At 37.3% G+C, this 26,750-nt stretch overlaps 1 protein-coding gene across 2 annotated transcripts in view; it reads left to right on the top strand.

The window, feature by feature from the left end:
- LOC139719993 (uncharacterized) overlaps positions 1-26,750 on the top strand; it is a 68,326-nt gene that overhangs the window by 27,324 nt on the left and 14,252 nt on the right. For both annotated transcript variants that reach the window (XM_071631369.1, XM_071631368.1), the window contains exon 2: positions 26,557-26,719. The gene's annotated coding sequence lies outside the window, so the exon portion shown is untranslated. The remainder of the gene's footprint in view (positions 1-26,556; positions 26,720-26,750) is intronic.

The raw sequence follows: 26,750 nt of genomic DNA, 5'->3' as shown, positions 1-26,750 counted from the left end.
CGTAGCTTATTTGAAAATTGTACTCCTCTCTGATATGGCTTGAAAAAAAAAAAAAATCCAGTATTCCCTCTCTAATGACACTTAAGGCTGTTTATGATTTGCACGAGCAAGACCTCGAAAGTAATGTTGAATAAATCTGTTTCTCTTCTAATGTCCAAGATCGAAAGCTGTGGAACGGTTTACTGCCAATTCAAAATTCTACCCATAAATCAAAGAAGACGGTTTGACATTGCAGAGTCTTCCCTGCCTTAGCAACAAGTATAGTTCTTGTTAAGCCATAATGCACGCACACTTGATTTCAAGCTTCGGAATGCATCAAGTATTATGTACAGTTGGATGAAATCCTCCTGGATACCTCTTTTTAAGTAAGAATCATGACGTATAGCTACTGCGCTAAGCAAACCAGGTTAAACCGGATATCTGAAATGACCTATTGCACGAAGAAACAATCGCATGTTTACTCCACCTGTGTCAAATATTGCGTGTGAGTGATAACTTCGTTTCAGAAGCGGATGGGGGAGGACAGGACAATTTTCTATAAATCTGAGACGATGTTCTCTGTTAGTCTTGCTTCAAAGATGTCAGTTTGTTATCTTTTCTTGTGCAAGTTGTATCCAGTCGCTTCAAGGATTGAACGTTAGCTACATTGATATAATAATCGTTCAACATTCTCCGTTTATGACTACGCGGGTGTATTTTCAATATACAATAATTTTATACCGTGAAAAAAAAAGAAACGTCCCTGGCTATAATAGATTATGTCTGTTAAGATTTTTACATAGCGTTTTGCTCCAAGACAAACGGTCAAATAATCAGGATCAAAACCAAACCATAGATCATCTAACTTCCATTTTCTCATAAATTATTGGAATTTTGCATTCAAGATTCGGGTTTTCTGTGTGAATACAGTCTCGTCGTCAACCTGCCCGCGCAGATTACAGCTGATAGACACACAAAAGGTACAATGAAATGGGGAGGGTCTCTCGCGTTTCTGCGAAAATAGTGGTATGGTGTAAATTAAGCCACAGCGACAGCGGCGGGGAGATCGTGTGTGTGTGTATAGCATGCGTTCTTGTGTACAGATGATATTAATGTGTATACACACCATCGTGTGGTATCCGTTGCCGGTTTTGATTCGGAAGCTGTTTGTGCAAGCACTGACCGTGTGTACCTCTTTCACCGAAAATTAAGTGGACCTGTCGGTCTGCATTTCTGTTTTTTTTCCTATGATTGTACTGCAGGCATCCCTACACGATGTACTGTTTGATGTCAGGACCTTATGATAAGTGTAAAAGAAATTATCTCATCATAATTCACACATAAATATATCATTTGGTTGTCTATACAATTTGCTCCATTTACGCCAGATCTCAAGATGTAAATACTTTTTTTAAAAGAAATATATTGATATGTTGTCAGATTTTTACTATTTTTTATGTTTGTTTTTATTGCAGCAATGCATAATAGACTGACAGTTAGATTGTACCTTGTCCCTTCGCCTCGGTGCAGCGCTTGTTTGCTCTGTTAATATTAACCTGTCGATATTTTGGTACATAATGATATTAATGATTGATAACATTGGACAGCGACAGAAGCCGTACGCTGCACTACATGCGTAGTTACGTGAGCCAGAACGACCGCGGTGGGCCTATACAACAATGAAAATGTCTGTCCTGTTCTGATGTTCTTTTTGCATTATATCTGAGTCGGTGTTGGAATTGTGATGCGAAAAAAAAATCCACCCATGTGATCGTCACCGCTTTTCTACTACAGATGGTGCAGCGATATATTCCTTTCATAGGAACATCGATTAAAGCGCACTCCAGCGCCACGATTCACACCAACGTTGTTAACATGCAGATATCTCGGAAAATAACCCCTAACAGGTCTCTATAGACAAACAAACAATGGAACTGTTGCAAAGCCGTAATAATTATTGTCCTTTCTGAAACCAAAACGAATACCTATATAGTAATGAGTTATGAAGATTGCAGTTGATGAGATAGTGTAATCACCGTGATGGACAAATTGTTTACACAAAAGGTATCAATGCAACAGAGTATAGTCCTGAGTGGAAATTGCTTACACCATTGCTAATTTGATGTTGAACACAATCACGCAAGCATAATAATGAGAAATGATATTTTTAATCACTTCACTGATTATAATTGACATGCGCCATAAACACGATATTTTTGTTAAGCCTTTAATTCAAATATCTTTCTGTCAGGGAAGATATGATAATAAGCCAAATTATATCAAACAGGCGACAAATAGAAATAATTTCTGATCTTATATTATTAATGAAAGATAAGTTTATGCTTTGTGATTTTCACGCATGGTCTCTCGATTTCGTTGATTTTCAGTTTTTCCTCGGAGTCTTCCCTGACAGTTTCTTGGTCATTAATATTACCAACGCACGTCTAAACACAAATTAAAGGAGACCTCTGGATGATTTTCAGATTTTTACATTTGAACAACTATAAATTAGTTATAGTGAGGACAGACTTTCTGAATTCGTGATAATTGGGATGAAGAATGAGAATATTTTTTCAAAATTTAGAACAAATTGCAATGAACAAGGATGATGACATGGCAGAGTCACCATAAGAATGCATGAGTTGGGGCTCAAGGAAGCAGAACAAAAGAAGAAGGCATGCATAGATTATACACAGGTGAACTCGCAAGCAAGCGGTATTGTAATGGAATTACACTGCTACATTTCTGAAATATGTGAACCTCCTATGTCATCATCCTTGTTCAGTGTAATTTGTTTAAGGTTTTTCAAAGTATTGTTTCTCTGCTCAAGCACCACAATAAATTCCACAAACCTATACATGGAGTTGTCGATTTATGTACCACATGATGTGAAATTATGAAAATCATCTGGAATGTCCCTTTAAATGAAACTTTGAATAAAGCCAGCACGTATATACGCACTGAAACCCAAGGACATGTCCAACAAAAGTTTGCATTTTCCGTTTGGGATGTGTGTGTTGGTGTGTGTGTGTGTGTGTGTTTGCGAAGACAGCATTTAATAGGAGAGTGAACGCATGTCACAGATAGTTTGGCAACTGTGTAAACTGATGATATCAGAATTCTTATAGAAATGAATCATGTCACGTTGGATTTCGATGTGACCTTCTGATGACTTGTTTTTCAGCTGAATGCTAATTCACAAATCTATATGCGAAAACTTGAAAGAAATCGAGGTGTAGGAATATGACAACAGATGAATCTAAAGTGTGCATCTAAATGTACCAGTTTCTCTTGTGTGGACCCCGAGGGAAATCAACGTGTTTATGAATGGATCCTAATAACAGTACGTCGTGCATGCTGAAAGGGTTTTTAATGGGATTGCCTGCAAGTTCCATGATTCACAAGAAGATGTTCGTCACACATTCATTTCGCCTCGCTCGCCAAATGCTTGTTCGGCCCGCATTGTCGTCATTAATTATGCATTGCTTTCATCGTTAAAAAAAAAATAAAGCACAGTAGGCCATGCAAATCGTGAAAGAGTCAATTCGATAATAGGTGTATAAAATGAGCTCTTTCCTATAGGCCTGCTGTTTGCGCTTGCTCAAACCGTAACGGGTATGACCAGATGATTCCCTCGGTACAATCGTGCGAACAATTCGAAACATTTTCGGAGAATTCACCACATCTAAATTGAATACGCGCGCAAGCTTTGATATCAGTTCATTAATAATCTTATATGATTGCATTATATCAAGATGAATCAGAAAAATACGAGCAATACTCATTTGGAAACCAGCATAACTTCGTTACTCTCCTTAAAGACTTTTTTTTTGGTCTTCATACCTTTACTGTAATTGGATTTGAATGATCTGCATTGATATTTGATGAAGCAAGCTCTAGATGATTATCATTATTATTCAGGTTTGAATACAAATTTCCGTGTGATTGCAAATGCCAGAAACCGCATGGAAAATGCTTTCACATATAACTAGGCGATATCATGGATTACGTTATTAATCCAACATGTTTAAGTGTGAATTTTCAGTACGATTTTGAGGTCATCCACGGCATTGAAAAAAAAAAGATAAGAACAAACCTAAAGGGTGACACTATAACTGAGATCTAAATCAATCAACGGAATAATTCCATAATTCCTGAAGTTTGGAGATCCAGTGAAGACCCAGGGAATGACTTCATCTTAGAGGTTATACATTTCGACTCTTTATTATGATGTTTATTGTGAAGTATTGGCTGTAAGGTAAACATTTGATAATATCAATGTATCAGATGATATGTATAAACAGGGAATGCGGGTCATTTTTTTTTCTTCAATAATTTCTATCATATGTGTATAAAATTATAAACTATATTTATACGATTGTATTCAAATTATAAACTCAAAGAGATATCTGTAACGTAATGAGTGAAAAGTAAAAGCAAACCAAACTGAATTAATATATTTGGTTGTTTTCATTTACTATAAAGATAATCAATTATTCAATCAAGAAATACATGAATTCATTAGTTTCCATGTTTGGAATGATTGGTGAAATAAGAAGAAGGCAGGTACTTTATTAGGTTTAGTACGAGTTGTGCCCAGAAAACACAGAGATAAATATCTGAAGTTTGAGGGATGCTAAACATAGCAAAAATATTTTATACTTTTTAACGAAATTGTGTTGTGTGTGTAATTTGATTTACCTTGCTTTGTGAAGATATACATTTTCAGAGGTTTCTATTCAGTAGTGACTTTGCTTTAAAGACCACCTCGTAGCTAGACATTGTCCTTGCTGACAGCACTCCCACTGACTCAGGGACAGTGTGCTTGATCATGGCAGATGGATGATGTTCGTTATTTCGGAGGTTCGTTAATCCGAAAATGAAGTGAGATTCGTTATTCTGAAGGTTCGTATAATTCCGAAACATACAATTCCGTATGAAATCATCTGGATGATCGCTAATCCGAATATGAAATATGGTTTGCTAATCTAAACATTCGAGGCGTTATTCTGAAGTTTTGTTAATCCGAAAATAGTATAAGGTTCGTTATTTCGAAGCTTCGTTAATCCGAAAATAAAATAATATTCGTTATTCCGAAGTTTCTTTTGTCCCAAAATGACGTAAAATTCGTTAATCCATTTTTTTTAAAAGTCCAATCTTCGGAATTATGAACCTTATTTTGTTTTCGGATTCATGAACCTTCAGAATATCGAACCGTATTATGTTTATTCTCAGAATTACGAACCTTAGGAATGATAAACCTCTAGAATAACGAACTGTAACCCTTTGTTGGAGGATGCTGAGGAGCCATCAATGTCAACATAAAAAATACTGGATCACAGCTTCAAACGTAGATAACTTGAGGTCATCCGCCATGGATTTAGCTCCGTGTACTCCTCTCAGTCAGACGGGCCACTATCCCGCCATTGGTCTCATGACGTTCAGTCGAGAAATTATGATTAAAATTTCATCGCTCAAGATGCCTTTTGCAGGAGGTTGACCCAATAATGCCTTCGAATAGCCGCCCGTCGCTTTGTTGTAGGTGAGAATTCGAGTTTTGTGTCACAACCCAATGTGTTAAACTGTGATCATAGCAGGTCATGCGAGTCTAGAACGGATATCATCAGTCTTACTCAATGATTGTTTTTGTGTTCGTCAATGTCTTTGAGGGTTAAAGAGTTCACGTCCTTGAAGATGAAAGCGATTAATGTTCACTAGAAGAATACGATAGAAAGGAGTCAAATAAAGTGATACACATATCTGTCGCCCCTTAAAATTGTAATAAATAATACGATGATGAAAGTTATATAAAAAGGGGAATTAGTTAATCTTATCAACCTCGTATTTCAAACAAACAAAAAAAGGAGTTTATTTTGAATGTATCTGCCTTCTGCACTACAAAATGTCAAAATTTTCCCCACGGATATAAACAACTAGCAGGTGTGCACATAGATTTACATATACTGTTTTAAACTGGTAATATACTGTTTCGTTTCAAATCCTGATAATGTTATACCAATAAAACGCTTTACAGTTTCCACAACTTGCACATGGGCATACACCATGAAGATCACTGTGTTCATGTATTGAGACTTCGTGCTGTTATGAGCCTCAAAGCATTCTGCGCTGACCACTTTTTATTACTGCTCCCCGAGTTCTATCGAATCCCTCTTGAAGCCTCGTTTCCTCCTTGAATGTCTGTTTTCATGTCGCAAGCCATTCGTACCCTTTAAAAGTCACTGTCACCCCTTCCAGTAAGACCAATAACGTAACCGCTGTATTTGCCTAACCTCTTTTCTACTAGATTAAGTGTATCCACAATGATCTAATAACATCTACATAACTCGATCCCCGCAGCACTGTCACCGCAATCAATGACGCCAGCGCTGCCTTTTCGAGATTGAAAAAACACATAACACACAAGAACGTCATTTTGGAGCATATTGGCAGAGTGTGTTTGGCGGGGAGAGAGCGCGGGAGAGCGCGGAGCAAATTTCGATTGACGTTAATGAAAGCATAATAGGAATATCATAGATAATGATCAAATCACGGTTGAGGAAACTCCCGGCAGATCGATATTAAAGCGTCCCAGACGATCTTGGAGGAGAGCGAGATGCTAAATGATGATGATATTTCAATCGGATACGTGATTACTGACATCCATGTATAGTCTTTACATCACAGACCATTAAAGGTATCCTGCCTATCTACGGCTCTTGTGCTTATTACCAACAACATTATCTTCATCACCCTTACTGATTGGTCAATCATTCGATTTACTCAGAGCAATCAAGTAAATGATGTTATTATGTAAATTGCGCGCAATCAAGCATACATTCTTAAAAGACTTTTCTTCTTTTTGATCAGAAGAAACCTATAGAATCATCTTGCACACTGAACACGTGGGTAAATTTAACAGAAAAATCATATCCCTTGAGATATTAAAGTTACATTGTGAAAACACAACACTGTTCTCTATAAAAGAGCACACTAGGTAACACCAGAGTGTCGTCCAATCCCAAACTAAACCAACTGTACATAAAAAGGAGAAAGAGCCAAATGTTAAAAGCGAGTTCACATCAACCATGGGGAAAGTATCACCTTCGATACCGCTAGATACAAATCGATACCACGTGCTGGTTGATCGATAGTTCGCGCCGCGGTAATTCTGCATTGTGAGTTCTGCAAGAAAGCCGTAGTCTTCTGAACAGGCTTTTCCCTCTGGGGGTCTTTTACAAGGAGCGCAGAGTGAAAGTGTGCACTTTTATGTTACAATTTGGTGAACGAGATTCCATCTAACCACTTCTCTTTAATGCAAATATATTTGTTCCATCAAAGACATGATACTTAATATAATTCGATGGCGGATGTTTCGTGCTCAAACAGTGATTTATTCAGATTACTATTTCAATCCAAATTTGAAGTGTTCCTGATTACTAGGAAATCTTGAATTCAATTTGCACTATACCCTCAAGACTCCCCTTCGACAGAAATGCACGCGTTCATTCAATATGCAGACAATCGTAATTTCCCTTAACCCCACCCCTCCTTATTTTCACCGTGCGCACACCCTTAACCCCCACACACCTACGCCCTCGCAAACACCCACACAAACACCTTGGCGTAACGGAATAACACCAATGCGGCGTGAGTGGCGCCCTGTCCGATTTTCAGCCAATTATCGGAGCCCGTAGGAGGATCAAGTGTTTCCCGAGATCAAGTCACGATTTTTTTTTCCCCTGCCAGCGAGAGCTCTCAGTTACAATGACCGTGTCCTTACACGTAGCGTCCCGGAAAAAAGCTCGACTTTCATCAGGATAAGATTTCAAGATAATCCATTGAAACACGCGGCTGTCTTTTGGGGGGAGAAAATTTCGAATTGTCAGGAAAGATCTTGAAGAAATTGACTATCTACTATAAATGTGCATGTGGCGGTTCGAAATTCAGCCTTGACATTCGAAAGTGCACACTGGTGTTGCATTTTCATGACTTCTCCACAGGTGAGACCGCGGCCTTTGTGTGGCAGGCCTCGCTTTGCATTATCACATTTCTGTTAATTTCGTCTGGAGTAGATATAGTTTCCGTGATCCTTTGACTCGGGGGGGGGGGGGGGGGGGCTCTCTCATTCCATGGCGATAATCTTTCTTTTCCGTCTATATATTCATTTAGATGTAAGAAGTACGGCGCTAAATTTTAATCAGTTAAAGTGCTAAAATGGGGTACAATTTGCGTGTAACTATATTAGTACCTATTAGGTCTCCCCCTCTCTTGACGAAAGTGCTACACATGCTATTATAGTTACGGAAACTAAAGCGATACACCTGAACGCGATTTTGATGCAGTCCTTGTTCGAGAACGACTTCTGATGAGACTATTATATGACACCATTTGGATTTATCATGACTGTTACTGATCGTCCTGCTATGCCTAATGTAAAATTCGTTCTGCATTCCTCCTCCCAAACGATAAGCGAATTCCCATCAGAAAGTATCGAATATATTTAAACGTAATGCCATCCATCCATGCAGGAACGGATGAAATGACAGTCAGTCGGGAATTCTTGCAAAACAATCATGTTTATGAATACAAATGCACATACACATTTCCACAATGCAAGATGCACACATTAAATACACAGAAGTACACGCACACACTCACACATACACACACACACACATACACAAATGATATGACTTTATTCATGTGCACATTTCATACATCGCTATTATCACAACGTGTGTGTGTATGTGTGTGTGGCACGTTATTTGTTTCTTGTACCGCTTTTCCGTCTTCATTTTTGAAATGTTACATCAGAAAAGATGAGACGTCTTGATTTCTCATAAACGTCGTAGTACTTGAGGATAAAAAAACCTCTAGAAAATACTGCTGGCAGTTATCAATGCAGCTAAACAGCATGCATGGCAGATTTTCTATCACAAACTCTACTTCAGGTGTCTGAGGGCCCCATGAAGGTGCTCAATAGTAGTACATCAGGACATTGACGCTTACAACTGTACAAGCAATTCAACATAGTATGATCATAGAACCACTGAGAAAGGAGCACTCTATTGTAGTAATGTGTGTCCTAATGCTTGAGCGTGGTCATAGCAGTCATCCTATATACTTTATGCTTGAAACACAGCCTTCATACAGGAGATATCTTATTTCGAATGAATACATTCAATCAGTGATTAGAATGCACCACTTGCGAAATAGTCAAAGGTTTAAGCGTAACTTATTGTGTATAGCAAGACGCTGATTATGAAAACAATGCAGTTGCGTAAATAATAATCTATACTTAATACATGTTTGTGGTCAATAATAATGAATGTACTACATTCAAAAAAGCAGAAGAAAATTTTCAATTTTCATTTTTCAATTTCAATTCATTTTCATATATCTCAGTGAAAAAGACATCAAGTATACCAAAATAAAATGATACATTATGTACAGCTAAGAAGCACAATAGAATATTGCAAACATATCTAGAACATGGTGGTCAATCTATGAAAGTATTAATCTGAAAGAAATATGATGGAACCTACGTAAAAGCAAGCTTGTTGAGCGCAGGTCTCAGTATTAAAATCGAGTGTAAAGATTAAGATGAGGAGCACGGGTGCAACAAACGACCAAAACAGAGAGAGAGAGAAAAAAAAGAAGGCAAAAATACTTGGGGATATAGCAAATTCTTCTCTAATGCAGGTTTGGAGATCAGATAAACCACATGCTGTGAGCGGATGAACAGTTGTTATCATTGCAATATTAACGATATGATATAATGATACGATTTAGACAAAAAATTTATATCAGTTATTCACCTAACGTCCTTCGCATTACATTTTACGTAGCAGTCTTTCGAGCTGGGCAGCAGTTTTATACATTATCCCTTAGGATTATCGATCATACAGACATTACTCATCATAATATCACAATACCACAATCAGTTACGTCACTTGTAATATGTTTATCTTTATTATTGCTCCAATTATAATCACTATAGCCTGGTATCTATACTCTGCATATAGATATAAACTGTGGAAAAGAAGTGCGAGAAGAGATCCCATAACATAACAAAAGAAGCATAACAAACAAGTAAACGTATTTATCATTTGCTAGCCACTAATCATAAGTGCAAGTGAGAGTGTGAATGTTTGTAACAAAGCTTGAGAAATGGCACCTATGATCTGCCTAATATTCATCTATCCCTAATTTGCATATCTGCATAATAATTATCTATCCCTAATTTCGTCACAGACGCAAGAGCCAATGACCACTATACGGTGTCACATCTTTCATCTTTTTATCAGCGATGTTATCAGACAGAAACTGTCATCATAATATTGTTCTTATATACTATATATTTTGACATATTTCGAATATGATTTTGTATATTTATATATTAACAATTTTTTTTTGTTGAAAATGAAAATGACAATATAAACATGATATAAACTGAAATGAAATCAGATTAAATAGAGAGAAATTATCATGTAGAATGATTCTTATTTTGTTATATAATGATGCTCCGCGCTGTTTAAGGAATTCTTCCTTTAAAGCGTGAACTTCAGAGGGTTCAGTTCCACGTGATGACCACGGCGGGTCGGGTTAACCTCTTTCACGTCGAATTTGGGCAGATCGATTCAGATTGACCACCATTCCTTCAGCTCGAGTTTCACGCGGTGTCCCCTTGTCGGGATATGGCACCTTTCGCAATAACGATTTCCATTTCACCCCCTTCGGCTAAAATCTTGAGAATGCTTCAAATCTAATGCTTCAGGTACGAGATTATGTTTCGTCCTTAGGATTTAAGGCGGATGTTGATAAGAAAATGTAGAAGAATCTTGGAAGCAAACTAGACAGAGATACCCCCACCTGAAATGTTTTGTACTCAAAACGTCAGCTGCAAAACCGACACTACCTTCGGGCCACTAAAATCTATGAGTTCAAAATTTTGGTCGCCAGAAAAAGAAAGGTAGTGGCCCGAAATAAAAGGAAATATAGAAATCATTTGGACTTTTGGCGGCCGAACGGGTGACTAAATGAAAGAATTTTGGAAATTTGGTGGCCTGACATCATTTTCAGTGGCCCTGGGCCACCGCTAAAGTCTGTACCCCTACATATGCACATAATTATGTAAGAACATATATATGCGTGACAGGACTTTATAGTAATGTTATGTTCTACTTTGTCTTGTCCCTTAAAACGAGAGAGAGAGAGAAAGTCGAGAAATACTCATCAGTATAAGGCTCGGTGCCCTGTGTCCCCGTCACGTTCTTCCAAGGGCACGGTCAAAATGCGTGAAGTGCAGTGCGAGGAGTGCGCGTCGCACTTTGCATCCCATGGTACACACTACACACCTGTACTTGCATGTGTCACACATAATTACCTTGTCCCTGTTCTCCCCACTCTTCCCTCTATCGCACTTTCCACAGTTTGGCGACGATTAACGAAGTTTTTTTCACGACCAAGTTTAAAAGAAAACACCAACAACAACTCCAGCGATATCGTCCGGAAGTCATGTGCTATATTACTTCGTGGAGAAACAGTTTCATGCTTATGCAGAGACGGCTGACAAAATTAGATGTTCTTCCCTTTCTCTGTATGTTGTTACATAAAACACTAATTACAATGATTAGACTAGGGCAAGATGAAGTATATACACAGTAGAATTAATCTCTGTGTGTGTGTGTTTTTTAATGATGTATTTTATTGCTGACAGCAAGTGCTGATAAAGTTTGTATTATTGCTGAGGGTATGTTGACGTTGTGTGGAAGAACACACATATATATGCACAAAATGCGTCGCTAGTGTATGTTGTCTGCAAAATCGTCATTTCCATCATGCACTGTCCATTGTCTTTCATCACGTGGGAGTAGTAATTACAAAGTGCTTAAACGGTCATGATGCAATTGGTAGTCCATATAGTATAATCACACAACACACACACACACACACATTCTGGTATTTGACATGCCATTTTCTTTAAATTGATTCTAGATCTCTGATCTACTTGCAGTAATCTGATTTACCTCGAGAGACCGTGGAGTGAATTGCTGAAATTATGTTGGGACTCTTCTTTTCCGCTGATCAAAAAGATGTTTGATAAGCTACGTCAATAATTGAAACCTATCTGGTGAGAAAAGCTTGAAAAGAATTGTGAGTTATTCCCTCATACTTGCAACAAACATCTCACATTTTACTTCCTGTGCGCAGGTATCAGTAAGGCTGTTCCAGTTATTATCCGTGCACATTACAAAAACGATATTTTTCTCGGCGTTGTCTTCAGCCAGCACGCAGTATCATGCGCCAATTACGGGAAATCTCTACACAAATTTTATTCCTCCTATAGGCTCACTGCCGTTAGCTAAACCACAGTTTTGCAATCTGCATCAGATTTCATTTCTGCAGATTGAATATTGATTGAATTTGCTAAGAATGATAATAATAACCAAAAAAAAGTCATTGCTTCCAGCTGCTGTCTCACAAACAAGATAGTATGATAAGAATTGCTTGAGTCTCTACTCTGTCAAAGCGATGGTGAAAAAATGGAAAATGAGGTGTTATATGCATCCCTAGGTGTGGCAAACTTGTCCGTTATACTGTGGTGCTTAGAAAGGTGATACAATAGCTGCATCATGCTTAAGAATCAGAAAGTCCTTTCGAAAGTCTAAAATCTGAATTACATGAATAGGATAGTTTGTCAGCTGTTCATTGCACGATGTACTATGTAAGGTGTTATTACAGGTGATAGAATATACATCTGGTGCTTGAGAATCAAACAATCCTTTCGACACTGTTCTAGACTCTGGGTTACATAGAATAAAGGATATGCGTCATACTGTTTGTTTACAATGTACTGTAGGTGAGTGTTGTATCAGGTGCTTAAGAAAAACACATTTCTTTTGAGAGTACCAAATTCTTAATTACATAGAATAAAGGCATATATCGGATATTTGTTTGTTTCTTGTTGTTGTTTTTGATAAAAGAAGGCTGAAATTGTGCCTTGTGATGATATAAATGCATGCAGAGGCACATTTGACACGTTTGAGGGAAATTTTACCAATATAAAGCTAGTGCTCCGATGACAATTCTCATTCATATTTGGATAGAATAACAACACTTTGTAAGGATGCAGTGTCGTCAGTCAGCCTTCTATTGATGACATTATGCGCTGAGTTTTTCTGAAGCTATGACACATTATATATATTTGATACTTTATCTCTAAACTTGTGATCGACGGATACGCACCTATATACATTTATACGTGTCATCAGCTTGATGATGCTATTGATTCAACGTGTGTACTAACCCATATTATATTCGAGGAAATTCTTTACATTTTATCCTCGATCACGAAATCGTCGTTAATTAAAAATGAGCGAATTTCACACACATGCAGGGTGCACTGACAGTCAGTCGATATTCTCAAACACCTTCTTCTACTGAACTAAAAAAAAAATCAGAAATGTTCATTTCTATCCAGTCTTTTTGATCAAAATTTACTCGATTATCTATTTCCCTCGAGCAACCACCTGTTACAAACTCACTTGACTTTACATAATCACCTGGAAGAAAACAAACAAATAAACAAAATAACTTCTTCTTTTTTGCAGTACATTGCACTTAGTAATTGGGCTTACATGTGACCATTTAGGAAGGATATTAATTATCTTTTTGTTTTTAGACGCAACCGGACACATTTACGTTTGCACCTCAAGTGTAATTTTGAAGGTGTTAAATTATTTCGCAGTGTATTAAAGAAAGATGTGATCTATAAGCTCAAAGTTTAAAGATTGATACATCATCATGTATGTGACGGTGTGGGTAACTGTCAAAGTGGAAATAAACTTCGGCATGAATGTAAAATCCTCTTTGTTTTCCACAAAAAAATAACATAATTAATTGTCTGACAACATAAATAGAAATTGCTAAAAGAATGAAGTGATAGTGGTCTGAGATATCTTCAGGGATGGTGATTCTGACTTTTTAGATTTGCATTTATAAGGTTATGTAGGGGTGCTGACAATTGCATTTCTTTTTTCAATTGAATAATCAAACAAACATTTGTGAGGTTTGTTGTTTAACCATTTGTGTATTTGCCTGCCGATACTTCGCATGTACACGCTGTCCAAAGTCCCTCCCAGCACAGAAAGACTAAAAATTTGATAACATATCTTATGACCAGTGACGAAAAGGTTTATTGTCATGTTCCGACTAGTTGTTCGAAGGACGTAAAAGGTAAAGGAAGCTTTTATAACGACCAGAGGTCGAGATGAGAATTTCCCAACCAGCTTATAGGGAAAAACCAAGGAGTTTGCAGTATTCTGCTCGCGATTCGGGTAAAGGCAAGTGGCTCAGTGAAAATATCGAGGAGCTAGGCTATTCAAACTTTCTTATCATACGGTTGAGGGAATTCTGTCTCTTTTCAATAGACCGTCGATCGAGAGAGAGAGAGAGAGCCTTCAACAATAATTGTCTACTGGCGTATAAATAAATTGGCATTTACTTCGGAGCGTTCGTGTTTGTCTTTGCATCTCTGTAGCCTTGTTGTCGAGTCTAAGTAGGGGTGTTCATCGTATTTCAGAGCTCCATCAGCACTAAGGAGTTTGGAGGGAAATCGTGACACTGCTGACAGTCGACAGTTGTTGACGAGTTTCTTCACCTCAGTGTCAGCCAATTCCCCTCCGGAGGGCACGGCTTGCCCGCAGCCGTAATTCCCCGCAGAGAGGCGCGTTCTAGAATGTGAGCATTCGTCTTGAGATTCCGCGGTATTATAGAGGGTCTCTATATACCCTACTCTCGATAAGGCTCTGCCGCATTAAGCGCTTTACCGCCGACTCCTTTCTCTCCCCTTTTCCTCGTCAAACAGAAGCATCTGCTTACAAGATGAATGTCATATCCATTCAATAAGATTATATCCTTTAACGAAATGATATCCCACACAATCGAAAAGACGATATTGCATGCATATACCTGTAGTATGAAAATACTTATAGCCGCTTTCTTTCAGACGTCTGACAAGAAAAACAACAACAACAAAGAGAATAAAAGTCAGTGTAATCTTAAACGTTTTTAGTTTTTAAATATCAGTCTATGATTGCTGCGCACTGTGTATTTTAGTTACCTCCACAAAGTATTGTGATTGTTAGAAATGAAACAAGTTAAAAATGTCCGGATTTTACACAAAGAAATCATCGAAAGAACACCTTTATTTCGGTTCTTTTTTTGGGGGGGGGGGGGGGGCTGGCACATTATCTCAGGTTGACGCTCCCTGAGCGTATGTACAGCACGGAGAGAAATCTAGCAAATAAATAATGAAGTACCGTCTGGACAACATGCAGGAAAGATACTCATCGGACGCTGTTGACCAACCACTACACACGTCATGACATGTAGAGAGTTACAGAGTACCTAAGACTCATGTTACATTAATCCCACTTCTCTCGCAGTGGCTTTCCACTCTCTCGTGTGTATATTATATGTGCGTGTGTGTGTGTTTTCTTTTCTTTTCTTTTCTTTTCGCTACGCGCACTCAATCTACTTCTCTTTATAAGATCTGTCAGGTGATATTAGTCTGTCTTCGTTTCGTTTATTGCAAAGACTAAGTTATGCAAGAACCACGTTGGTGTGTATTATGCTGCATTGACTCACTGAGTAAACGTGACTACACAATGTGGGAGACGTATGCCCACATTGTCGACAGACAGAGAGACAGAGAGAGAGAGAGAGACAGAGAAATGAGCGCCGGATTTTCAACCCAAGACTGTAATTTGAATAGTCAATGAAGTGAGAGTGAACTGACAATATTTTACCCCTGTGCCTCCGAAATGCTGCCAATCCTTGTAGGGGTGATTTCACGGCAAACCCGGTTCCCGGAATGTATCGGTTAATTAAATCTTGTGAAAATGCAGCATGTTTATCTTATCTGTTTTACGCTTTGTTTATTTGTTTGTTGTTCGGTTGTTTGGTTGTTTCTAGATTATACCAATTCCGAGCGAACATAATTGACAGATTCTTTAAAGGTCCTGTTTACCTTTGGGAGCAGTGATTTAAAAAATGTTCAAGATATAACTTTTGATGCATATTTGCAGGTCAGTTGTATCACAAAACATCCAACCATCTAAATTTTTCGCAATAAGGCCTACCCCCCCCTAAAAAAAGGAGATATCACTATTTTTCTCATTAAACCATAACTGTAGACGGTTTAGTCTGGAAACATTTTTATTATAACTATTGTTCACATTTCTACACTGGTTGATTCTATCCCTAACTCACATTTTAGAACTATTTTGGAGCACTAATGGTGGGTTTTGGTTTCATCTGCAAATGGTAAATTATGTCTTTAAAATTCCGAATAGTGCTTCCAGATATAGTTTATTAATAATTCATCAGTAGTTTATTTGCCACCAGTTATTGAACTCTTTAAAAACGCTAAAATTATCTTGTGTTTCGTTGTTAAAAAAAATCCCATTCCATAAAGTGTTCAATGTAGGGGTCAGAAGGATCGAATATTGATGCAGGAATAAAATTGACTAGTTTCATATCTTATGACGATGTCTGTAACCTGGTTCAAACTTCATGCCCACCAGCGTCCCGTCTTATGTTTGAGGTACATATAAAAGACACACATTGATAACATTGATGGGATATATATATATATATATATATATATATATATATATATATACATATATATATACATGATTGATATGAGTATGTGTGTTGTACTGTGATAAACCCTAACAAAATGCGCGTCTTGACAATTTGATATGCTTCGTGAACGTATTCCTAAATGCGCTATATTTTACAGTCACAGAAATTCACTGCTCATAAGGGCAGTAGAACTAGATCACCGAAATTTAGTATACAATTTGACTCCCCCCCCTCCCCCTCCCCACTACCCCCCTATTGTGACATGACTGGGATTATGTAAGTGAGGTATTTGTTCCTTCTGTGTCTATTGTCTCGGTGTACCTCAATGCGTGCCTAAATTTATATGGATGCCAACCGATGGGATGTAGACACATAAATGATCATGTAAAGACGTTTCGGAAAAGATATGTTTTCAGTAGATACCTACACAAACACACATACACTAATACACAGGCACACACACACACACATATATATATATATATATATATATACACACACACACACACACAACATATATACATCTGTATATACACACTTAGATACATAGACAAATAGATAGATAGATAGATAGATAGATAGATAGATAGATAGAGTACAGGTGTTATGAATATAATATATATATATATATATATATATATATATATATATATATATATATGTATGTATAAAATATGCAAAAATAGATAGATAAAGATACAAAGATGATGCCCAATTTATACACATTCACAGTTACACTGACTTCCGCAGATGTGTGTTCATATAATGACACGATTCACAAAATATGCTGGTACCGGAGCATAATTTGATATCCAATCCGAAAAAGAATATACCCGCATGAAAAAAAAAAAAATCATTGCAGACTTTGATTTCCGAAAACCAACCGCAGTTAAAAATATCACTTCCTCAAAAGTTTCGACTGTCTCTCTGCTATCCCAGTCTTCAGAATCAAGGTCTTCTACTACACACATTTTACCCATTTTATTGTTGTTGTGGTTGTTGTTCACAATGTGTGGTTGCCAATGTTCATACGTGAAATTGTGGCACACCTTGGTGTATCTACACTGTTCAACTTTTAGAGATGTTTGTTAGATTGATTTATTTTCTTCAACATACTTTCATACATATTATTTAAATTCAATTCAAGTCAATTTAATTTATTCATTTCATTAAATCACATTCAAAATATTCACATAGAATAAGTGTGAGTCAAAGGAGGAAATCACGCAAAAGCCTAGGGCTTGAAAATGGAGATTTCCTTTACAATATCGTTTAAAATCACAGTGAAAACAAAAACATATATGTCAAAATGTGCCTAAAAGTAGACCTAAATTCAGAGGACTACAGAATTAACAACACATTAATCATAGACAACATGAAACAAAACAAAACAACGATTGAACTAAAACAATACAATTCTTTTCAGTAATATCTCAGAAAAGGTCTATATATCTTACAGATTACAATGTACATGATTCGAAGAAAGAAAATACATGCGTATGCTATTTCCATTAACAAAATATGTACTGTGTCACCAAATTTGCAAATAATCGACAAAGAGATTTTGCAGAAGAAGAACTGCTACTATAAACGGATGCTTGTAAGTGTAAGATGTAATATTACAGTGACGTAAACGAAGTATCCTGTCACCCTTTGCCGATGAGTTTTAAGTCAGACATGTTGCCAATTGAAAACCCATGCACATTTCTTCTCGCCTATAGGACAATTAATACTCACTGTCGGGTTAGAAAAATTTGAAGAAAAAAAAATCAGAAGATAAATTACAAGTAATTATCGATATACGGAAAGAACGGCTATACATTTCAGCTCAACTCACAGATATAATCATGCTTTGTGGAATCAACTAGCTGTTCCCGTAAGCGCTAATATATACGCAAAATTCACTCGTTTTTAGTTGTATTTTTATTCATGTGTGTGTGTGTGTGTGTGTGTCTGTCGTTGGCAATGCAATGCGGCACATGTAAGTCGAGTCTAGGGTCCCGCCTAAAAGTAGGCTTTCAACTACTGTGCGTAGGATGTGGAGTGAGTCACAGCAAAATCATTATAATACGTGAAAGCATAGAGGGCCTTTTAATGGATGGGGTGCGCGCACTTATCATAAATTTGTGTCATTTATTGGGGGAAAAATCCGTATTACAGCCCTTATAACATCAGTAAGGACAACATTTTGTCCTCGTTTGCGGTTGCGGTAAGACCTAACATGTTCGACGAAATTATCTTGATTTTTACAGAGAGAGAGAGAGAGGGGGGGGGACACAAGAGGCAAAAGTATACGCATGGCATTACGTCAGGAAAAAAAAAGAAACTAGAAAAGGACATGGTAAATATTTTTCAAACATCAAGATTGTTCAGTTGAATTTACAATTTTTTTTTACAAATTCTTGTCCAGTATACACTTGCGGGTAAGTGCATGTGTGTGTGTGTGTGTGTGTTTGCTTTAAGTGATTTCAACTTGAATATTTAACAATAGGCTTAAATACCAATGTATGACATTTACAGGGTATTCACACCGATTCTGAATTCCCCTACTTTTCCCCACCATTTTTACAGAACCATAATCGCGATACTTCAAAATGTTCACACTTTTCGAAGAGCGATCTACTTTCTTTTCTTTGAATCGCAAAAAGAAAATTCAGCCGATGAAATTTTGTCGTTGTCGGTGTAGACGTATAGCTGCAGTGATATTTCTCCGACAGCACTTGATTTTTAGAATAAAAAGTTCCCGATATTTAAGATTTTTGATGGGTTCTATACTCTGGAATTTCTGTTAGCCTGCGTCCTGGAATCGCCAACGTCGTACTCTTCTTGTTTCGTTTCAGTTTTGATGCAAACAACAACAACAAAAAAAAAATAACTCAGAATCTTGAAGTGAGATGCCGCTTCAGACGATTTAAAACACCGTTTTCATGTCCGCACAATTTCTGTGCATTATGAGAGCTAGTCACGTGACTGCTCTTCGCACATTACCGCCTCTGTTCGCTGCGTCCATGTAAATGGGGGTAATGATACGTTTTAGGTATCGAACGTTTTCCATCGCAGTTTACAGTTCATGTCCTGTCAGGCCTCTGTTGTACACCTAATTATTGGGATAATAAGTTGCAAGGTTCCAGTAATTTAGTCTCGCACCTCGCTTTCTTTTCACGATGCAAGTGATGAGAAGCGCCAAAATAACCCAAATGTAAAGGTGGTGTGTGTCTGTGTGTGAAGATAAGCTCGTATGTAATATATATGACGAGTCTCGTTAAGCACTATTCGGTGCTATGCCGCTAGATAAACACACAAACAACTCGACGTTGATAACGTAGCGGATTTAAAGGAGGTTGTTGCTAAAAATACGTGATGCATTGATCGTCCGCGGTGAAAGGCTTGTAACTGCGTTCTCCTGGCGAGAGTCGAAAGGAGACTGGGGAAAATGAAGAATAATGTCATTAGGTAAACACTCGAGCGTGGCAGGTTCGTGCTGGTTGATTTGCTTGTCTGCCAGCGCTTTCATCAGGTTCCACTCTCCCGCCTCGCTATGTTTCCGTTCCACTGATTGATGAGACGAGATGGCCAAATAAGGAGACAATCGAATCGACTGCCTTTCGTCTTTGATATGCAGTTTAAATACCTTATTCCACGAGTATTCTATAGTAAGGTAAGGCAACTATAAACAAAACACGAATGACCCTTAAATGATTGCAAAGGACGAAGAGAATTCCCGTTACTGATGACGAAAATACAAAACACGGCTGATTTTAGTATAATACTTTGTACGTTGTGAAATTGATGTCAATGACTGATTTGGCTACTTCTTATATGCATACATGCGTGTATATATATATTTCGACCCTCAACAAACCATATATTCCCGACGGATATATACCCAACGGATATATATATATATATATATATATATATACTCCTAGATGGCACCTTTCGAAGAAGTTGTTTAAAAAATGTGTACAAGTGTTATCGGTTGTATTAGCCACGGAGTGTTATGAACTTATGTGAAAACATTAAGAAGACACAATTATAAAGTGGTCGATTACAAGTATAGATGCATGCAAGTGGAATTGAACACTGAAGTATGACTACATCATCTAAAAATCGACATCTCTTTTACAAACTAATATACTTGTCTAATCGTGACGTCATTAGAATACCATGTCTTTGATGCTGTGATCGTGTACAAATGTTTGTTTTTTCATGATTAAGAAAGATAAAACTGCGTATGTAAATAGAATTATGTCGGCTGCTCGAGGCGCACCGAAATATTCCCATTTGCGAAATCTTTGTTTGGAGTGGGACCCTTATTGCCCGCCCATTAGGTAGACGCCAGGGCTGCTTAACGAATTGCTGCCATAAATGCCAGGAAATATACGAAAACTATCAACAGATTGCACTCGTGTGCTAGCTAGTCAATGAAGTCGTTCTTTCATTTTACTCGATCCGGATGGAAAAGACATTTGTGATGCAATCATCGTTCGGTATAGTTCGCCGGGTGGTGCCGGAGTGTTCTCTCTGATGCATGAGTAAAGTGGTGAAGTCCCCAAGCACTGCATCCTCTTCAAATATTGTTGACATTTTCTTGACATAAAGTCGAATACACTTAGTATTAAGGTCATGTCGCTATTTGCGGTATTTCGATTTGTTTTCTTGTTGCGACGCCAAGGGATAATGGAGAAAAAAAAATTATACAAACACAGTTTAATCGCCGACCAGATATATTATGTTTGAAGCTAAAATACAGTCGTTTGGAGGCAACACTTATTTTTTTCGTTAAAATTGTCCATTTGATTTTTTCTTGTGTGTGTATTTTACTTTCTTTATCATATACTCATCAATGGTGACTAAAAGACCCCAAGTACAAGCAGTTATCACTTCCATCAGCAACTGAAAGTTCTACACACCATTAACACGATGCAATGCAGTTGAAACACTTTCGCTTTGTGAAAATAAATGAAATGAATAAAATAGCGTTTCTATCTGACCTAAAATCTAACTAATTAAACCCTTAAACTCACATTTTCCACTTGAATTTCTATCCGAGAGGCTTTATGTCAACATTTTCGAAAGATAACAGTGTTATCTGACCTTAATTAGCGGATATGGTCACATCAAATTAAAAATACTCAGGAGACGATAGCCTTCCATGATAGAATGCACACTTTATAATGATAATAATAATAATAACACTAATAATGGTAATGATGATAATAACAATAGTAATAGTAGTAGTAGTAGTAGTAGTAATAGGGTCATTCCATGGGGTTGGGTCTTCTCTAGATTTTCATGTTGTGTAGGGAATAAAAGTCATATTCTGAAAAATTTATCAAATAATTGTCCGTGGTTTGCAGTTATTCTTGGAGAGAAATGTGTGAAGAATTATTTGATGAAAAAAAAAAAACAAGCCTGTGTACAAATGTATTTTGTCTATGACTGTTTCACTAATGATGTCCCATGGTTTTTTGTGGTTTATGTTGTGACATAAATATATGCCATTTTCATGGCAATGTAAAACAGGAATATACAACCTTTCAGCATTATGCCTATCATAATTAAGAGAGGCAAGGTGACTTCTACAAAGACTATAAGGCACAAAAACATTTGTAACAAAATAAGAACACCAGAGCATCTTCAAGCAACCTCATACCTATGTTACAAACGATGTCCATGGCAATTTTTGTTGTAACATAGGTATAGCATGGTTTTACATACACTTCCAATCATAATATGATTAGAAACTTTATTTCTATAATGAGATTTATATTTCAGGAGTATTCTTATCCAAAAATTAGCATCAAAATCCTCCAAATAAACGTGAAAATACGGAACATATCACTGTACTTCAGTGCGATGTCCAGCCTCTTCGTGTAACGTAGGTAAGGAAAGACGCTCTCGCGATAAAAAGAAGAGCTACTAACTTCAGCAATCGTATTCATGTCACTGGCAGTCCTCCCCCAATGGCAGAAAAACTACTCACAGCCAATGTACACCTACCTGGACAGCGCAAGATCTGTTTTTCTGCCGTTGTCCATGTAACGTAGGTACAGGAGTTTTAATGTTTCTGATGTCAATTGGTAAGCTTTTACGCTATTTTACAAAAATAATAACATTTGTCATATTTTGTAACTCTATTAGAGGAAAAAAAATGACATCTAAACCTCTGAACTGGCCAAAAATACTGTGGACGATGATACTGTAGTCCCACATACTAAGATATTTGTTACAGGTTCATGTTCATAATTTTGATTGCCAAATTTTCCGTCCATGCCGGTCTCTACAAAAGGAGCATATATTCCTCTCTTAGAAAACCATACAAAAGTATATCAGTGTATCTTCACTGCAATATAAAATTGTTTTACCTCCCGATTATTGTGAATTTTTGGACCCTTTCGTCATTAGGTATCTACCAAGGTAGACGTGCTAGAGTTAGTATTAATCACTATATACTAGTTGGAAAACGTAGATGTCCAGACTGCATCTGAACTAGAGAAATAGAGTTTGCCTTATTTTGCTGGTGATATTGCGGGAACTAGGAGCTGTGAAATTCTTTCTCTTTAACAGATTTACTTCGAAAATGTCAATGTTTTCCTTCCAAGATTTCACTGACCTGTTAGATGCTCTGATGAAGTTGTTAACATTTCACAAGGATTCACCATTTCCATTCCATGTTCACCCACTGTGAAGTCTCAAAGCTAAAATGCCAGTGTCCTATTCAGTTTGGGTGGGTAGCGGGTAGGAAAGGCTTCAATAAAATTATGAACCTCAATCAAAATTGGATTATTATTGCTCTACACTATCATTCAAAAAGAGGGCGACAATTTCGATGGGGGATGAATATAAAATAGGGCCTAGTATTATTTTGGGAGTCTATTAAGGACCATAACCGTAACCGTAACCCTGACTCTAGCCCTAACCTTAGCTAGGACACTGGGGGCAGCGACCTGCCCTTCCTAGCTTGCATCTGAAAACAAGTTTTTAGCATAGAGTATGAAAATGATATTTTCCTATGTTTTACATGCTATATTATTGTTATTAATATTTACATCATTTTAAGCATAACCCATTTTTTTTTCGATTTTGGTGGGAGGTACACATGGAACTCTAGCTAATGGGTATGCCAAGAGGTAGAAATGTAAGCAAACTTGTTAAAATTATTTAATTCCATTCATAAACACACAGATACATCAACAGGAATATATAGTCAACCCTGACAAAAATTTTCTTTTAATTTCTTTATTCTATTTCTCTTTACACCTTTTGTTCACTTTGTTGATGAATCTGCCATGGCTCCTTCTCTGCCACCGCTACGTGTTAAACTACATGAAAGAGTGAAAAGGACACATCCACAGCACTCCACAAACAGAGAGGAAGCCGACAAAGCAACACCCAAGAAGAGTGAATGTAACAAACTAGACAAGAAGAAAACTGCACAGAGGGAAAATGGACAGAAGAAAAACAAAAATCGAGGGCTAAATGGACATTGGACAAAAGAGCAGAAATTAATTTCAAACAAAGAACATGGAGAAGACAAGAAGACTTGTCTGATTTCTCTTTATTAGTTTTCTTAGTTAGTTGACAACTAGTTGATGATGTTGTTAGTGTATATTAGGTCAAATTGTGTAAAGCTTCACTTTCTTCTTCTTCTGATTAAGTCTGCCTTCTTTCATACCAGAGTTACAAAGAATTGAAGTCTGTGTAACATAGGTATTGTTCCACAGGTGTGCAGTAGATATAATTCCAAAGAACTGTTACAATAGTGTTATTTGTGGGAACATACATAAAGTCTACATGTGTAGGTTTTAACATCTCACACCACAATAAAGGAAATCAGTTGATATGTCGTAGTGTACCTATGTTACAAAGACATACTGTCCGTGTAACATAGGTAGTACACCGTGGGCGAGGTTGTTGTCTGAAAACCCCTGATTATAACAATAAAATCATGTTTTCACTTGAATACCCATACAAATCACTTGCTTCAATTGTGGTGCTTTTAAGAATATTGTCATTGTGTCACTCTTGATTAAAAAGTTAAACCTTTGATTGAAATTGTTAATGGTTTGTAGAAAAAAACATGTTAATAAAAGTGGCTTGCAGTTGACATCAGAACATACAATCTTACTAATAATGATCTCATGCGCCTGTTAGATAACATGTTGATGTGCTATGGACGAAAAAACGTGGATGTGTTCATTGTTATCATTTCAGAACACAAAATTATGAAGGATGTCAACAAATGAAATCCGTGTGACATAGGTATTTTGCCATACCTGTTTACCCATGCTGACTGAAAGTGTGCGAAGTACTAAACAGATTTCTAGTGGAATAAGTTGAAGAGTGGGAGTAACAAATCAGGGGGAAAAAGGAAATTTCAATTTACCCAACTTGAATTTTCAACTTGTATGTCACAATTTCAGTCCCAACCCCATGGAATTACCCAATAATAATAATAATAATAACAATAATAATAATAATAATAATAATAACAATAATAATAATAATGATAGTAATAATAATAATGATAATAATAATAATAATAATAATGATAATAATAATAATAATAATAATAATAATAATAATAATAATAATAATAATAATAATAATGTCCTCTTTATCCAAGGTATAAGCCTCTTCAGTGTTGCCACTGCCATTATCATTACTCTAGCGTTGCCAGGTACCTATTTATACACATGGGTGGACAGAGACATGGTGGGTAAAAACATCTTGTCCAAGGATGTTAGCACTGGGCGGGAATCGAACTCGGGTCCTCCGATCGGGAGTCGGGAGTCTCATCCACTAAACCACATGCAGTGCCCCCACTTTATCGTCCGCTTCTGAAAAAAAAAATAAAAATATATATATGAGGTATCAGTGAAAGCTGCTGGTAGTGTTGAAACACTCAATTAGGGTGTTCCATTTGTAGATGTCCTCTTTGTGTATCAGCAACAATCCCAACGCTTCCGATCGATCTTGTTGCACCAATTAATGCTATTTAAAATCTTTGCTCGGAATCTCTTCCCTGTCTGAAGTGATCGTTCATGATATTTGAACTCTTCGCGCATCCGATGCCAAACATCAGAATATTGTTACAAGTATGCGTCTACTCATGTAGTCAGCTCACGTTGCATTTCATGGTGTTTTTCAAAGTCATGCGCTGATAAATTTATGAGACGTTTTCAAGTTGGGTGGTTAAATTTCAACCAATGTGTGATCAAAACAGTCAAGCCGTTTAGTGCGTTGCAAGTAGAATTGCAGCGTCATTGTACACTGTTTCTGTTGGTCGTCATTTTGATCTGTGCAGGAAAGAAAGTGATACTTTATTTATGTAATGGGATTCCATTTTAGCGTTTGCGGTTTTCTTTTGTTTTGTTTTCTGTTTTTGTTTTGTTTTGTTTTTGTTTTTGTGGGTTTTTTTTAGGATCAACCATCTTGTCCTGTCTAGTAACATGTTCGAAACTCAGGAGTAAATACGAAACTGTTCATGAGATGTACTGTGCATTACAGTCGGACTCTATTAGATTTTGTTTGTTCATTTATTTGTTTGTTTGTTTCTTGTTTACGATTTGACCCGCAAATCGGCAATGAACCTGCTAACTGTATAGCTCGTAGCATTATGGAAGAAGACGAGACATGAACAGTGAGTTATAACGAGCTCGTTTCTTGGGTTTCTTTTGGCAAAACAAGGATAAAGAGAAGATTTCGGAATAACCTTGGCAAAAATCGGCACTGAGTTAACAGCAGAATCTGTGCCACAAGTTGTATTTCCGCCAGGCTCCCGTGTCAATGTGCATATCCGCGCCACACAAATCATTATTCAAGCGTAATGCTACCTCTTTCCGACGGGTTTTTGAGAACCACCATGCGTATAATGGTGCCTACATTAGAGCCTTATTTCTCTCCCGTTCTCTATTACAGGCCGGACGACATTATGTTTTGACGCACTCGGACTCCCATTCCACGTCACTCCTGGCGTGCCGTTTTGCCATTTATAGTTGCTGCATTTCCCACTTCGAGGCGCAGTTTTGAGGACGAAACTGCCCGGACAACTAGCCGGTACTTCAGGCGGTGTTCGATAAACGTGAGTAGCATTCCCTTTTTTCCCTTTTTTT

This window comes from Diadema antillarum, unplaced genomic scaffold (genome assembly GCF_040938485.1).
Source record: "Diadema antillarum isolate AM-2024a unplaced genomic scaffold, OU_Dant_1.0 scf00000119, whole genome shotgun sequence".
In the NCBI taxonomy this organism is placed as follows: domain Eukaryota; kingdom Metazoa; phylum Echinodermata; class Echinoidea; order Diadematoida; family Diadematidae; genus Diadema; species Diadema antillarum.
The sequence above is the reverse complement of the archived record's forward strand: the minus strand, read 5'-3'. Positions and strand labels throughout refer to the sequence as shown.